Source organism: Vicugna pacos, chromosome 18 (genome assembly GCF_048564905.1).
Source record: "Vicugna pacos chromosome 18, VicPac4, whole genome shotgun sequence".
Lineage (NCBI taxonomy): Eukaryota > Metazoa > Chordata > Mammalia > Artiodactyla > Camelidae > Vicugna > Vicugna pacos.
Window position 1 is genome coordinate 28,601,761 of NC_133004.1, and position 16,880 is coordinate 28,618,640.

Genomic DNA, 16,880 nt, shown 5'->3' on the forward strand with positions numbered 1-16,880 from the left:
TGGCTAACCCTTTTGTGGGATGGGATTTTATTCCTGTTTTAATTTGCATCTGTCCAGATTATTAGCAAGGTGGAGATTTTTCCAATGTTCATTGATCAGAAGTGTATTCTTTTTTTTTTTCTGAATTGTCTGTTTATATCCTTTGTCTAACTTATACTAAATTAAACAAACATCTTTTTTCCTACTGATTTGGAGGATTTCTTTATGCATTCTAAATGCTGATCCAGAACTATTTAACAACAGGAAAACCATTAACATTACATAATAGGTAACATCACAGCAATAGGTAAAAAAAAAAATACCTTATATGGTATGTCGATAGAGGTCAAAAACACATTTCCAATAGAAATTGAGAATTATTCTTGATAAAAAGCTCATTGAAAACTCAGGAATAAAAGCATGATAAAAGCATTTCGTTTAAATAAGATGCACATCAGATTTGCTGATGAAACATTAGATGCATTCTCATTAGAGATAACGATGCTTACTGTTAGGGGCTGAGTAGCATCCTTCCAAATTCATATGTTGACGTTGTAAGCCCCAGTACCTCAGAATGTGATTGTACTTGGAGATTCAGTCTTTAAAGAGGTAATTATGTTAAAATGAGGTCACTAGGATCGGTCCTATATGACTGATGTTCTTATAAGAAGGGGAAATTAGGACACAGACGGGTGACTCCGTGAAGACACAGAGAGAAGACAGCCCTCTACAAGCCAAAGAAAGAGACCTGGACCAGATCCTTCATCACGGTCTTTGGAAGAAACCAACCCTGCTGACACCTTGATCTTGGACTGGTAGCCTCCAGAATCGTGAGAAAATTAATCTCTGTTGTTCAAGCCACCCAGTCTGTGGTGCTTTGTTATGGCACCAAGCAAACGAACACACTCACCTTTACCAATATTACATGAGTGTGTTGTGATATTTTTGACCAGTGACCATGCGGCTTAACAGAGAATTGAGACCCAACCATGAGAAAGAAAGAGACCAGTGCATCATTTTTAAATTATATATAATAAGAACGAGAAAAACCTCAGTAGGACTGTTCAGGAATGCGGTTGATATCAGATAAACACCTAAAACTCAAAAACCAGTTAGAAAAAAAAAAGCCAATTATTAAATGTCTTATTTGCAACAGCAACAAAAAATAAAATAACCAGACTGTTTGTAACAGAAGTTGTGCATGAAGAAAACAATAAAAATTTATTGAGCAATACATATGGTTAAAATAAATAAAGAAATGTATTAATTGCTTGTGTGGGAACCTAAAGCATTTAGAGATTTAAATTCTTCCAAAATTAGCTTATGGACTTAACCCGTGGAATGTACATTTTTTTAGTAGCTTAATAAAGAAATTCTATGGTTCAATTAGGACAGTGTGAGAAAGGAGTCATAACGGGGGACTTGAAACACCAGGAGTAATAACTTATCACAAAGGCTTAGTAATTATACGGGATGGCATGACTCAAGAATTCAGAATCAGGTACATGGATGGATACTTAACTGTGTATTACTTTAACAATCACCCAAAGTGGCAAGTGGAAAACAAATGATGTGAAGGGAATCTTTCAAAAATCAAAGAGGAGTGGAAGCCAGAGTGGAGCTAGTGGAGCAAGTAGGACCAGCAAGTGTCCAGAATAGGTTGTGGGCACAGCTGCCGGCCAGTCAGAGGCATCCCCAGTGCCTGACTCTGACCCCCATCCTCCCTGTGCATCTATTGCTGTTGGCCTTGGGGCAGGACTGCAAGATGGTCAGAATCCCTCTAGTCATCCTGTCCTTGTTTCCCCTCCCTCTGACTGTGTGGGGTTTCTGTGAGGGCCCCCCCCTCCTCTATGGGAAGGCTTCCTGTAACAGAAGTCATGCTTCAGTTCAGGTCAGGTCTTTGTGGTTGACTAGAAGGAGACATGCCTGGGGTGCGTGTTCCCCGGGTGAGTCTCTGGCTCATTCTGTCAGGGTAGGAGAGCTGGTCTTGGAGGCACAGGGCACTCTCTCCACGTCTCCACTCAACCAGAGAGCAGGCTGGGGAGGAAGGATGGCAGGGGTCTTACCAGGCCAACCATGGGAGTAGGAGGCATCTGGGAAGTGGGAGGAACCAGAGCATCTCAATCAATAATCTGGAACTGACTGTAGCTTGTGAGTGGAATGGATGGTGTGGAAGTGGCGTGAAAGAGTGAAGGAGCACGAGGGGGAGCCACGAAGAAATGCTCCCAGTGTAATGCGTTATCTAGGATAGGGACTGGCAAACTTGTTCTGTAAAGGGCCAGAGAGTAAATATTTTAGGCTCTGTGGGCCATACGGTTTCAACTGCTCAGCTCAGCTCTGTCCTTGGAGCGTGAAAGCAGACATACGAGGTAAGGAGACAAATGGGCGTGGCTGGGTTTCAATAAAACGTTATTTACAAAAACAAGTCGTCTGTGGGGTTTTGCCCCTGGGCCATAGTTTGCAGACCCCTGGTTTAGAACTTGATTTTGCTGTAGACCCTTCTCTGCAGCTTCCTTGTATGACATTAGCAAATTACGTTACTTCTTAACATTATTTCCTCATGTCTAGCATGGGGGTAACAATATGTCAATAGGATCGTTGTACACAGGAAGTGCTCAAGAAATGAGAGCTTTCTTGTTGCTTTGTTGTTAGCGTCATCATTAAAAATACTGTCTTTCGTGAGGAGCAGAAGGCACTCAGGAAGGTCTCCCCACGACAAACACTATCTCCCTCCTGGCTTAAAAATAACATCAGAACACTGATTCTATTTAACACTTCTGTCAGTAGGCATGAGTCTTTAACATTTTCAAAACTCTGTAACATCTGTTGGCAGGTCTTTGGATATACTTCACATCAAATCTGAATTCCGGAAGGATCCATGCTCATTTTTGTAACTTCAAATTGGAGGAAGAACTAAAGGTTTTCATGGAACTCAGACAGGTCAAGACTCCTTGGATGTTTAGGAGAGTAAGTCATCATCCCCATAAGTAACATTCTGACTTCTCAAGTGTCCATAAGGTGACCAGACCATCTTTCTGCACTTTGTCTAAATTTCCTTCTCTCTAGGTGGTCATTTGTTGCTGGACATTTAGGAAGACATACATTTTCCTTCTACCCCTCTTTGCTCTACCAGAGCATCCCCAAGTCCCTGCTCTGGGGACTCCTTCTATGGCAACGTTGTTTTGTCAGTGTCAGAAGCCAACATGTGGTCTCTGAAAAGCTGGCTCTAATTTGATCAAAGGGCCTCTGGCATTAAGACGTCCAGATTATTTTATTTGATTTTTTTTCAGAGCCAGTAAATCAGTGTCTGAAATAGGTTTTGCAGCCAACTCCTATCTGCATCCCCACTGCCTTGCTGGAGGCCATCACCATCTCACTCCTGGATTATTGGACCTGCCTGCAGACTGGTCTCTATGCTCTGTTCTTACTGGTCCTCACCGCAGCATCCCCATCCATTTCTCCACACCGCAGCTAGAGTGATCTTGGAAAAATGCAGATCAGATTATTTTAAATCTTTTTAATGGCTTCCCATAAATCTTAGAATGAAACCCAAACTTACAGTGGTCTACGAGGGCCCCCAGCATCTGGCCCCTGCCCACCTCTCACCTTATCACGGAGTCTGGCCCACTAGGTACCAGCCACGCTGGTCACTCTTGTATTTTCTCAGATACACTAAACCCCTCCTACCTCAGGGGTCGGTACACGTGTTCCCTCTGTGAGAATACTTGTACTAGTTTCTTCTTGCTGGTGTAACAAATTACCACAAACGTAGTGGCTTAAAACAACACACATTTCTTATGTGGAGGTCATGAGTCCAAAATAGGTCTCACCACAGGTTCTAAGTGGAGAATATGTTGCTTTGCCTTTTCCAGAAGGAGAAGCTGCCTGTTTTCCCCGGCTTGCGGCCACGTCACTCTGACCTCTGTTTCCATTGTCACATCACCTCTGGTTCTCCTGCCTCCCACTTTCCCTTATAAGGACAGGTGATTACAGTGAGCTCAGCTGAATATATGGGATAATCTCCTCAACTGACTGTCCCGAACTTAACCACATCGGCTAAGTGCCTTCTGCCATGGAAGGTAGCAGATTCATAGGGGCTGGGGATTGGGACCTGGATGTCTTTGTTATATTCTGCCAACCACGCCACCTTTCCTGATGGAACTGATCCCCTTCCATCCCTGGTCTTGAATTTAATGTACCTCCTCAGAGAGGCCTTTCTGCCCACCCCAGCTAGAGAGGATTCCCTAGATTTTGTCCCTCATAGCACCTTGTTACTCCTCTTTGTTGCAAATTCCTCAGTAAATATGCCCCTATTATTTATGCCTTTTAAAATTCAGTGTTCTGTTCCTTAAAGTGGAAGGCATTCTTACAGCACAGAACTTAACAGCCTGCACTGCGTCCCCCTAAGATCCTCCAGCCAGAGGCACCCCCTTCTTCCCACTCATAAGCCCGGTCTTGCCCTGTCCTGGCCTCAGCTGAAATCCTGGAGAAGGAACAGGTAGAGATGATCATGGCTTCCCCTCAAATCAGGCTTGCCAACAGGCTCCCGTGTCCAGTTTGGTTGGGATGCCAGGGGCCCAGCCTCCTGACCTCTTTCCAGGGGAGCTCATGGGGGTTAAGATTCCAACGTGGAGGAGGTTAGCTCTCCCCCCTCTGTGGACACGATCTCCTTCACCAGTTAGAGAGCTACTGGCAGGACCTGTCCTCGTGTGAACCAGCAAATGGTCTGTCTGGTTGGAACGCCTTCATGCACGAAAATTTATGATATTAATCACAGCTCAGCGAGAACCTTTTCCAGCAGAAGGCTCTCTGTTTTAGGATGGGTTTCCCAGAAACAGACCCTGAGATGAGGCTGTGTGGAAAAGTGATTTATTCAAAGGAGTTGTCAGGGAACACTGGTAGGAGTGGGGACATGGGATGGGGACTGGCAGAGGCCAGGAGTGTGTGGTGTCATCAAGCCAGGAGCCGTGGAGGGTCAGCAAGGTTCAGTCCCATAGGGGAGCCCTGGCAGCAGCAAGGTTACCCCTCAAAGTTGTTCCATCAAGACAAGAGATCTGGCCAATTTATGAGCCTGTACTTGGCACTAATTGCTTAAAGGCTTTCCCTTGACGAAAACAAATTCCACACACAGGCCAAGTGAGAGCAGTTCTTGACAATGAGATGCAGGTCCCTGGTTGAGTAAAAGCACACTTGGGGCTGCACACCTGTGCAGGTGTGTGGAAAAGGTGAAGGTATCTTAGGGCAGGTGGGTAGGGCACTGAGAGTCTGCTATGTTCTCCTGCTCCAAGTGGCCCCTTTAGTTTATTCAACACATGTTTATCCATCTTCCACCCTTGGCCAGGCTCTGGGGATGCAGGTGACGAAGACATGGTCCCAGCCCTCATGAAATTTACAGTCAAGAAGAGGAGACAGACATTAAGTTTTTAAAAGGCCTACATCAATAAGAAATTGCAGTTGTGTTTAGTGCTGTGGATAAAAGGATTGTGCTTCCACCAGAGTAGACCTGGTCTCGTGAATGGCCCGTGGAAGGCTTCTTTGAACAAGTAAGGTCAAGCTAAGAGCTGAAGGATGAAAAGATTGAGCCAGGCAAAAATGGGACAAAAGAACATTATAAGCCAAGGGAGCATGTGCAAGGGTCCTGAGGCAGGAAGCAGCAGGGGGAACTGAAAGAAAGCAAGTGTGGTGGGAGTTCCAAGAGCAAAAGAGAGAGTGGTAAGAGATGAGCCTATGGCCAATGGATGATCCTTTCCTGTTTATTTTCTTTTCAATTCTGTTCAATATCTTTCAGACTCTGATCTGTAGCCCATTCTATAGTATGTTCTCTGGAAGCCGAGGGGAAATGGGGACATAAAGAGGATGTTAGGTGGGAGAGTCTATTTTCAACTGTTCATCTTTTCCCCACTGAAGCTTATAGCTAAATTAATACATAAATTTACAGCCGCAAGTCAGTTGTGATAAATAATCCCAGAAGTGTTCCGATTATTTACATTTTTATGGAATCTTGCCTGAGCAAACCCAGAGAGCACACCAGGCACTTGAAGAATTATGTCTTGTTCAAAACCAATTTAATAGCAATGGAAAATAAAGCCATCTGTGGGAACTTGTAGAGCAGAGTAGTAATTCTCTGCCAGATGAGCAATATACAAAAAGCACCAAATCAGCCCAAGCACACCAGGCTCAAGGAAAAGTAACAACCACAACTTAAATGAACTGTCCGAGGATGTCATTTGGAGGCCTTGGAGTGTCTCTTGCTCCCAAGCTGTTTGCATGAGCATTCTGGTCACGTGGTGACGGGAGCGGAGTCCCTCATGATCGCCGCCTCTTTCGTGGGAGCCTGGACTCAAGACAGGTTGTGAGATAAGGGAAGAACGCTGGCTTAGCGGAGGGGTCAAGAGCATGAGTTTGGGGGCAGAGAGCTGAGGTTTGCAGGTGGGTTCTGCCACATCCTAGCTGTGCCATATCAGTCAAGTCAGGGTTCCTAATTTTCCTAACCAGATAATACATGTGTGTGTTTTGCTCTCCCACCCCCGGGGTCCTTTCCCTCCACATTGATTATATCTTCTTCCTTTTTTTTTCTCTCATAGTTTATCATTTTTTTAAAAGGCTTTATCGAGGTACTGTTTATAGACATTAAACTTCACCGATTTTATGGTAAATTTTATTGTACCTAAATGACAGTATTTTTTAATGAAAAAAATTATGAAGGATACAGACAAAAGTGTTATCTAAAACAACATGGATCCCATTTCCACAACTGGTTCTGTTATTTCACATGAATGGTCATCATTTTCTACATTTGCTTCAGTTTTGACTCTCTATTCCGTGTTCCATAATTACCCGATTTTTGTACGTGAAGATGGTTTTTGTGATATATCTATGTAATTATTTTTAGATATGACTTGACAAAAATTTATTAAAAATATTTTTACCATACTAAAAAGCATTTACCTATTTTAAACGTACAGTACGATGAGTTTTCAGCAAATTTATATAATTGTGCAATTATCTCCACAACCGAATTTTAGAATCTTTCCATCACTCCCCAGAGCTTCCTCATTCCCATTTATAATCGATCTCTGCTCCCACCTCCAGCTCTAAGTATCCACTGATAACGTTTTCCATCTCTATGGCTTGCCTTTTCTGGAAATTCCATGTAAATAGAATTGTATAATACGTATTCCATGTGTCTGGCTTTTTTTTTTTAACTTAGCATTATGTTTCTGAGATCTATCCATGTCATTGCATGTATCAATATTTTGTTCCTTTTTATTGCTGGAATATCGCATTTTGTTTGCCTATTCATAAGGAATAGCTATTTGGATTGTCCAGTTTGGGGCTATTATGAATTGCTATTGGCTGTTGGCTGTTTTTCAGCAATTACGTAGATGTCTTTATGTGGACACATAATTTCCATTTCTTGTGAGCAGGTATCCAGGAGTGGAACTGTTGGGTTGTAAGGTAAGTGACCTTTTAAGAAAAAACTACCAAATGGTTTTCCGAAGTGGTTGTACCGTCTTACATTCCCACCATCAATATGAGGATCGCAGTTGCTCTGTATTCTCACCAACGCTTGATTTGTCCGTCTTTTTTTTATTTAGCCATTCTATAGGGTATGTTGTAGCGTCTGGGGGTTAAAATGTGCATCTCTGTCACGGCTAATGGTGTTGAGCATCTTTCCATACACTGATCATCCATTGGTGTATCTTTTTTTGGTGGAGTGTTTATTCAAATCTTTTGCTCATTAAAAAAAAAATTGGATTGTCTTCGTCCTATTGAGTGGTATACATTCATTATTCTGGGTACAAGTCCTTTATCAGATGTGTCTTGCAAATATCTTCTTCTAGTCTGTGGCTTTTCTTTTCATTTTTTCTTAATGGTGTCTTTTAAAGAGCAAAAGTTTAAAATTTTGATGAAGTCTAATCTGTCAATTTTTTCCTTTATGACTTGTACTTTTAATGTCATATCTAAGAAATGTTTGCCTAGCCCAAGGTCACAAAAGCCATCTCTCACATTTTCTTCTAGAAATTTTAGCTCTTACGTTTAGATTATGATCCATCTTGAGTTCATGTTTGCGTGTGGTGTGAAGTAAAGGTCTAAGTTCATTTTTTAACATAAGGGTTTCCAATTGTTCTTGTACCATTTGTTGGAAAATTATCCTTTCCTCATTGAATTACTTTGGCCCCTTGTTGAAAATCATTTGACCGTTTCTATGTGGGTTTGTTTCTAGACTCTCTTAGTTTTCTTTTGAAGAATAACCTTTCTCCCATGGATGCAAGTTCATGAGACAGTAATGGAGAGGGCACAAGAACCAAGTGCTTTCTACCTAGGATATGAATGCTGAGCAGCAAGACAAAGTGACTGATAATGGGCGGGGTTAGATTTAGTTATAATGGTGGTTTCCTACCCAGACTCACTCCACAAAACTCTCAATAATAAGAACTAACACCCATGTAGCACTTACTAAGTGCCCAGCCCTGTGCTTAACTCTAATTATATAAACTCACATAATACAACAAAATCATCAGACACATGCTATTATTATACTCATTTTCTAGGTGAGAAGACCAAAGCATGCAGAATCTCAGAATCTCTAACTTACCCAACCTCAGACCTGGTAAGTAGCGGAGGTTATGACTGGAACCCCGGGAGTCTGATTCCAGAGACCAGATTTTAAAAATACATCAGGCTGTCCTCTCCTGGCTGTCCTTCCTCTTTTCTAGTCTGTCGAGGTGCCTTGGTCCCTGCCTCCTCCCAGGCCTGACTGTAGTCTGGAGGCTACCTTTGAGAGTCTGCTTCCCATTTCCTTCCAGGAAATTTTCTGTGGCTTAAGTTATCTACAGTCAGTTTCTATTTCTTGCAATCAAAGTTCCCTAACAAGCCCAATTCACAAGGTCATTGTGAGGACTGGAGGAAGATAATGCTATGTACCTAGCACATAGCACCTCAGCAGATCATAGAGATGATGATTAAGTTGGAGATGATGATGGAGAAAAGGATGACAGTATAAAAATCTATGTCTTGTCAAGCGCTAAGCCTAGGGAGCCAAACCCAGGGATGAAAAGCAAGAGAGAGGATGTCTTACTTGCACTTGCCCTTGTGGCGGGTCCATTTGGTGGCCTTTTTTCTGCGAGCACCCGCCACTGGAGTCTCTCTCCTTATAAGGACACCAGTCCTGTTGGATTAGAACCCCACCCTTATGACCTCATTTAACCTTAGTTACCTCTTTAAGGGCCCTATCTCCAACTACAGTCACATTGAGGGGGGTTAAATCTTCAACATATGAATTTTGGTGGGGACAAATTCAGTCCATGACAAATGGCTATCATTTTATGAAACTTATCTCCTGGGCCCTGTGCTAAGTAATTCCCATGCGATCTTTCATTTCATCCCCATACCATTTCAATCTTAGACGACTAACTTAACTGCTCTGTGCCTCAGTTTCCTCATCTGCAAAATGGGGATAATCACAGTACTTGCCTTACAGTGTGGTTATGAGTGTTAAATGAATTAATAGGTGAAAAGCATTTAGAAGAGTGTTTGGTATAGAGTGTTTGCTAAATATATAAGTAAACCCTCTGTATGATGTAGGTAGAATTCATACCCTTATTTTATAGATGAGAAAACCACGACCTCCCAGGAATAGAGGTTGGCTGGCAGAAATGCTTGAATTCAGTGCTGCTGTAATCGCAGCACTGTCACCTTGGGGGTCCTAGAGTTGTGGTAGATTTTGGTGTGTTTCTCAAGGGAAAAGAGCCTGGCCAGTCTCGCAGCTGGAGAGCAGGGCTTATCAAAAAGCAGTTGCTGGCTACCAGGCCTGTCTTCACCACAATGCGCTGCTTCCAATGCTCAGCAGGGAGTTTTTCAGGTGACACAAAGTGGGCGTACAGAACAGAGGTATACAGGGGTGCGATTGGAGAAAGCAGAAAGTCTAGTGGTGCTGAAGCAGAGGGGGCCTGGAGGGGACAAGGGGTGCATGAGTGCCGGACTAGAGGTTGCTGGGACTCGTATATCCTGTCTGTAGACACAGGGACATATGGGAGGTCTTTAAGCAGAATCTCTTCATCAGTATCAAGCCACAAAAATGGATTTTGGCCAACTTGGCCTAAAAAAATAAAAATCTATTAAAATAGAAACAGAGGTCAAATAATCATACCTTTGAAAGTTGCCCCAAAGGTCTAGGCAACAGGAGCCAACAGAAACCCCTCAAGACATTGTCATTATTTTTCCTTCTCTGTAGGACCCCTTCCAGGCACATTCCAGGGAGAAATAAACTGATTGGCTTAGCCTGGGTCACATGATTGACACCTGGAGGTGGGGGAAACCTCTTGATCGACAGTCCCAGCAGACCATCCCCAGTGTGGGAGTGGAGGGTCCCAAGTAAAAGTGGGTGCTGTTACCTCAGGGACTTGTTGAAAACATAAGAGGAGACGCTGGAAGCAAACTTCTACTGAGAGAACAGACCCGAGAACCAAACCAGAAAAGGGTGCTTTTGTTAATTTTTCCCCGGCTAATCTGCAATTCTGTGTGCAATGCAGCTGCGCTGAAAATCTGCCCCAAGCCTAATTTTAGGTTGCGATTTTAGGGATAAATATAGGTGTTTTTCAATAGTTAAAATAATTCTAATTGTAGGCAACCAGATACCTTTCTATCCACTATAGAAACAGAATGTGTTTTATGGAGAAATGTATTTACTGATTTTTTTCAAGTAGCTAATCCTTGAGTAATATTCCTATTGAGACAGGAGGGAAGGGGGCAGGGCTCAACTGTTAAAAGAATGAGACAGCTATTAGCAGCAAGATGGTGAAAGATTCAACTTCCAGTAAACCTTGAGCTCCAATATACACTCATTGAAATACAATGGGATGCTGAATGGTGCTCCCTCAGGCGCCAGGACAGTTTCAAGGCTGACCAGAAAAAGTCAAAGGGTGGGTCATGGTCCAGTTCCTGGGAATCCCAGCCCCTTCTCCAAAGTAGCTGGAATAATCCTCCTACTTGTTAGCATGTGAGGTTACGGAGCCCATAAAAAACTAGCAACACCTCGCCTCGGGGCTGCTCCCGCTTCGGAGTGAGACCGCCCGCGCTCTTGTCTGTGGAGTGTGTATCTGCTTCTGCTTTAAACTGAGCCCCCAGCCCTTATACCTTGTGGCCTTCCTCTTGCCTTCTAAAACACACTGCACTCTGTCTACGGAGTATGTATCTGTCTGAATAAACCTAGCTTTATTCAACGGTGGCTCGCTCCTGAATTCTTTCCTGTGTGAAGCCAAGGCCCCACACTTGGTGGCTGTGTCCCAGGGACTCAACCGAGACCTGGGACATGGCCACCTTCTCTCCCCACTTTCTTTTTCCTGTATCACTATGGTTCAAAAACCAGGATGACGTAAAAGTGCATACATGTGAAAGTCTCATTCTTACTCCCAGGCCTAGAGAAAAGCATTTATTTATTCCTTGTGTACCCTCTTTTTTTTTTTTAATTCTATTACAAATACAGATGAGTGTGTATGGGAAAGACTTGTCCTGGGTTTCCTTTCTGGAGGGTGTTGGGGGCCCCAGGAGGCCTGGGCAAGCTGGAGGTCTATGTTATCAGCCTGGCTCCAGCAGTGGGAGTCTCCCTCAACCTGAAGTTTTTTGTGGGGACCTGGGCTCCTAGGTCCTCTCTGCTCCCCTTCATTTCCCTGGGCAAGTCCAAGGTTTCTGTTATGGGCACAACGCGGTGGGCCACTGGCACCTGGTTGGTAAAGAATTACCAGAGACGAAGAAAAGTTTAGGAAAATGTAATAGGTACACTGCTACAGGGAGCAGCGGGCCACACAGGCGAGAGGTGCCTGCGTAAGCGCCGAGGGTGGGTGTGCAGGGTCTTTTACTGGGGGGAGGAGGCTGTGCACATAAGGAGGAGGGGCTGGTGATCAGTGCATGCACAGGTACCTGATTGGTTGTGAGATCTGTCGGGACTTCTCTGAACAACAGGATGTACGACTTTGATAAGGGCAGGATGTGAACCCTGTCCACCCAGGGTATTGTGAGCCGGGCTACCTCCTGGGGCAATCAGTTTTGTTAGGGTAAACACACATCTAGAGATTTTTTTATATCATGCAGAAATGCAGGGATGTGAAGGGCCCTGCAGTGGGGAGTAGGGGTTAAGGTATCTGTAGGCTCCAAACACGCAGAGAGCCCTGGGGCAGGGGGTTGAAAGTCCAGAGAATGCCAGCCGGCGCTGCAGTTTCCGGGCCTGGGGATGAACACCCTATTTCAGTGGAGCGCTCCAGCTCACTGGGACTGGGGAATCCCGGAGATCAGCCCAGTTTTCACATTCTTCCAGGTTCTCTCAGGCAGAGGTCAGCAAACTACAGCCTGAAGGCCAGTCCCATTGGCCATTTATTTTTGTAAATAAAGATTTACTGGGACACAGTCACACCCACTTGTTACGTATCATCTGTGGCTGATTTTGCTTTACAACAGCAGAGCTGAGTAACATAGGTGGGATGGCTTTCAAAGCCACACGTATTTTCTATCTGGTTCTTAACAGAAGACTTTTGCCAGCTGTGCTCTAGGAGCTGAAAAGGTCGTGAGTGGTGCCCGCAGTGCTTCCCAGGGGTTAGGGAAACTCTCAGTGGCCCCAGGTGAGGAGGCCACCACTTCAGAGAAGGAGCGGCTGCAGTCAAGAAGTCCGGGGGTCACCCTGGTCCCCACTTCCTCTCATCCTACCCCCACCGCACATTCAACTCCGTATCATGCCTGTTGATTTTCCCCTCAAAATGTTCCTTCATTCTGTCCACTCTCTCCATCTCCAGCAGCATCATTGCTTCATCTCCCGGCTGGACCACTGCATCCCCTCCTAAGGCTTCCTCTTCTTCCTGCTTTCACTGCAAAGCTGTTTCCATCTGTTCTTCCCAGAGCAGCCCAAGTGAGCTTTGTAACACGAAGATCTGATCAGGTCACTCTCCTGCTTAAAATCCTACAATGGCTTCCCGTCGTTCTTAGCATAATGACCCAAATCCACCGTCTGGCCTCTGCCTGCCTCTCCGCAGCCCTCTTGAGCCAGGCTCCCCACCTCTCTCTGCTCTCTGGTCACACAAGGCAGAGCCGTGCTCCCTCTAAGACAGGGGTTTCGCAGACACTACCTCTCTGCCCCAATGCTCCCAGCCTCCCTGCTTTTCCAAAGAACTCCTCATCCTTCAGGTGTTAACTTGATCATCGCTTCTTCAGAGCATCTCTTTTCACCTCTCTCACTGGGCAAAGCCCCTCATTACAGGCTCCTGCAGACCTGTCCTTACCCCCACATACCATTTTGTCTTGTGATAGCTGCAATTCTACATTTATCTGTGTGGAGTTCTGTTTTTGAGGGGTGGGGGGAGCTCTGCCTTTTCTATGAGAGGAGGGACCACATCTGACTTTGCTGACCACGGTGTCCCCAGTGCCTAGCACATAGTGCCTGGCACATGGTAGACCCTCAATAAATATTTAATCAAATAGATAAAGAATGAGTTTTATTCCATCCCAGCCACCTCTGGATGATGGGAGAGATTCTGCCCTGCAGCCTGTTGAGGTTTTTAGGTGCCAAAGTCTCAACTTCATCCCTTGAGAGCCACATTTAACGGAGTGAGTTGGCAGAGCCAACTTGGGCTGGTGCTGACTGAATGCCACTTTGAAGAAGCAACTGCTGAATTCCTTCCAATTGGTGTCTCCAGTCCCAGACAGGGTGTACACAGCACGCTCTCCTCCAGACTGTGTCTCAGAGATGGGTCATACCAGGAGGGCTGCTTGTCACACTTGCTCCCAGCTGCTCCATGCCTGGTCTCCCCAGAACCCAACCAGTGACCATGCTGAATAAGGAAAGATGGACAGGAGTATTGGCACCACCCCTCCCACTCCCTTCACTATCTGTTAAGTATTCCCTGGGATCCAGACACAGAATTTTATTTGTTTTTCTGGACTTAAGCTGCCCCTTGACACAGCCAGTGATTGCTTTTTTAAAACCATGAAGGGAAACTAGGCCCTTTCATCTACTGATAAGGTGCCAGGTGACAGAGAGATCAGCATCCCAACACATAAATCTGCAACTAATCCTTGGGAATCAATATTTTTCATTAAGAACCGGTGAGAGTTGGGCCATTATGGGGAAAATCTGTTTAGGTTGACACCTTGATGAAGTTATTCAGTTCAGGGGCTTAAGTCATTGAAAGGTAATAAAGAGCACAGAGCAATCTTGGGGCTGGTTAGGGGAGAAAACGATGGGAGTATTGAGCTTCAGTTCAGTGAAAAATGACCTGCTGATTTATTGGGGAATGATGGGGTGCTGGCCTCCCGAGCACACCAGGCCAGACACAATCAACATGGCAACACCTCACTCCCACTGCCTCTCACTCATCCGCAGTCACTGCTATTTATAATCTATCTGGCAGTAAGAAAGCAGTGGGGAAATATTTAGGGTCTTGGGATATTTCCAACATTTTCTGTGTCCCCACCTTCATAACACTCTTTCACATTTTGGACTTTCTCCTATAGGTCACGGGACATAAGGGCACTGAAGTAGTCTAAACAGTCATTAGTCTGCTTGACCCACATCTTGCTTGCCTGTCTTCGGGTTTCCCATCCCTGGTTCCCTGTGCTGGGAGGCTTCAACATTTGGGCAACTCATTTGCACCTTGCAGTTGATCTCTCTTAGTTACGCAAACCTTCCCCTTGGCTCCACATTCTCCCCCTTCCACTCTCGGCTCTGCATGCCACCTTAGTTTCTATTCAGGGGCAGCTCCATGACCTTGGACCCATTATGGACCTCACACCAACTGGACCATCTCTGGTTTTGCCCACATGGGAGATGGGCAGAGAGAGATGAGACACAGAGGTTGAGGGATACAGATATCAAGAAGTTTGTTGGTAGAATGGTAGAAGCTTTAAGCAATTCTTAAAGCTGCTGGCTGCAATATTCTAGAAGGAAGACATATGGTCTTAGGAACTGGCTTTGAAGATGTGGAAGAGGCTGCTGAAAAGGGACACTTTAAAGGATACCCTGGCAGGATGAGAGCCCTGCAGAAGGTAGAGGGTTTGCATGAGTCTAACCAGTCCACACCATGGTGTGATTTCCTCCACCCATGCTCAGCCTGCCCTGGGGTGGGAAGGAGAAGGCACGGCTGTGGGGAGACTCATTCATAACCATTCTTGTGTTATTCAGCTACGTGGTACCATTATTTACTTGTTGTCTTTCTACCTGATTAGTATGTTGGGGACATCAGAACCCACATCTTATTCATTCTCACATCCCCAGAGTCAGACACAGAGTCTGGTACCTGGGAAGGTGTTTACTGCACCTGAGGGTCTGATGACTATTTCCTTTCAGCTCTAAACCCTGATGGTTTTAATCTTTGTCCAGTGGATCTCAACCTTTTAAATTCTGGGTACTCCTTTCATGATTCATCTTCCATGCCGCCTTTGCTCCCCAATCCTCACTTAAAAGATTTAGTCTTTTAAAACCGTCTATTTATTAATAGCCATTAATCAATTCATTTAGCCGTTTAAAAATTAGGCATTCAATAAACCAATAAATCATAACATGAAATAGCAATAATGTAAAAAAAGAAAAACCTCAGCATTTACCTCTTTACTCAACCGGTCGATGTTTTTTGTCAGCCTATTGTAGTGTTATTGAAGCTAAATGTCCAAGTTGCATTGGGGATTTGTGATCCTTAGGAAATAGCTTGTGGGTTCCCCTCCCTCGTCCTCCAGGTGGCAGCATGGAGCAGTGGTTAAGCCCATGGATTTTGGAGTCAGGATTTTCTGGGCTCAAATCCCGGCAGTTTACTGGCTGTGTGACCTTGGGCCAGTTACTTAACCTTAGTCTCCCCGTCTATAAAATTGGGACGGATAATGAATACCCATCTCACAGAGTTGCTATGAGGTCTTTTTTTTACAAAGAGCCTAGAATATAATTGCTGCTTCATAAAGTCTGGGTGATGGAAAAATCACCCAGATAGCTATGCGCTGACCATCCAGTGGCTACTCCATAGACAGCAAGAAGCCCCCAGCCATCTAACCCCTCTGCGGAGAGAAAAGGAGTCTTGCTTTATAGTTTGACTCCCCGTGATTTCCGAAGGCAGCAAGCAGCATTTCCGAGGGAAGACGAGAGCCGGCCGGCTGCTCGCTGGTTCTGTGTGTATTGATTAGTGTGGCGGGGGTGAGAATGGAGGTACTGTTCTAGAAACACTCACTTTGATTCCTCAGATAAATCCCCACCGGGGTCCTGCTAGGAAACTAATTGGGAGTTGATTCTGATGAATAAATGTGCTGCCGCCACCCGAGGAACTGACCACGCCGGCAGATGGCTGGAGCATGAGAAACACTGTCGCGGCCTTCTAAGGGGCGCGTCAATAATAGAGCCGCTCCAGCCCTCCGAGGGGGAAGCATTTCTGCTGCAGGTATGAATTATGGATGCCGTTTAGGGTAATGCGGATCCATCTCAAAGGTTCCGCTCAGTTTATGTGCTAGTAAAAGCCGGCAATTTGCTTGTGTTCCAGCTACAATTTGCTCTACATTAAGGGACCCTCCTTTCCATAATGGATGTGCGGTTGAGCGCAGGCGCAGTCGGGCCTCGCGGCCAGGGCCCCACCCGGCCAGACGCCGAGCACAGCCAGGTGTGGTCGTGCGCAGCCAATCGCGGCGCCCGAGACCCGGCGCTGAGCCGGCAGATGGAGGCCCTAGCTCCTTCCCGAGGTCCAGCGAAGATGCTGCGCTTAAACCCAAAGCCCTTCTGCGAGTCGCCTGTCAGATGCAGTGGATGCTTGCACTGAGAGAAGGAGAAAAGAAAACGTATGGACTGATAATCTAGACAGAAAGACACCCAGTTTTTTTTTTTTTCCTTTTTTCTTTCCGTGGATGGAGGATTAGGTTATGTATTTATGTATGTATGT

General features: G+C 45.2%; 1 long non-coding RNA gene across 1 annotated transcript; it reads right to left on the minus strand.

Moving 5' to 3' along the window:
• Positions 1-6,027: 6,027 nt before the first annotated feature.
• On the minus strand, positions 6,028-9,094 carry LOC140686944 (uncharacterized). Its single transcript, XR_012060948.1, has 2 exons — positions 9,062-9,094; positions 6,028-6,313 (listed from the first exon to the last, which is right to left on the minus strand). It is a non-coding gene; the product is annotated as an uncharacterized lncRNA (long non-coding RNA).
• Positions 9,095-16,880: the final 7,786 nt, after the last annotated feature.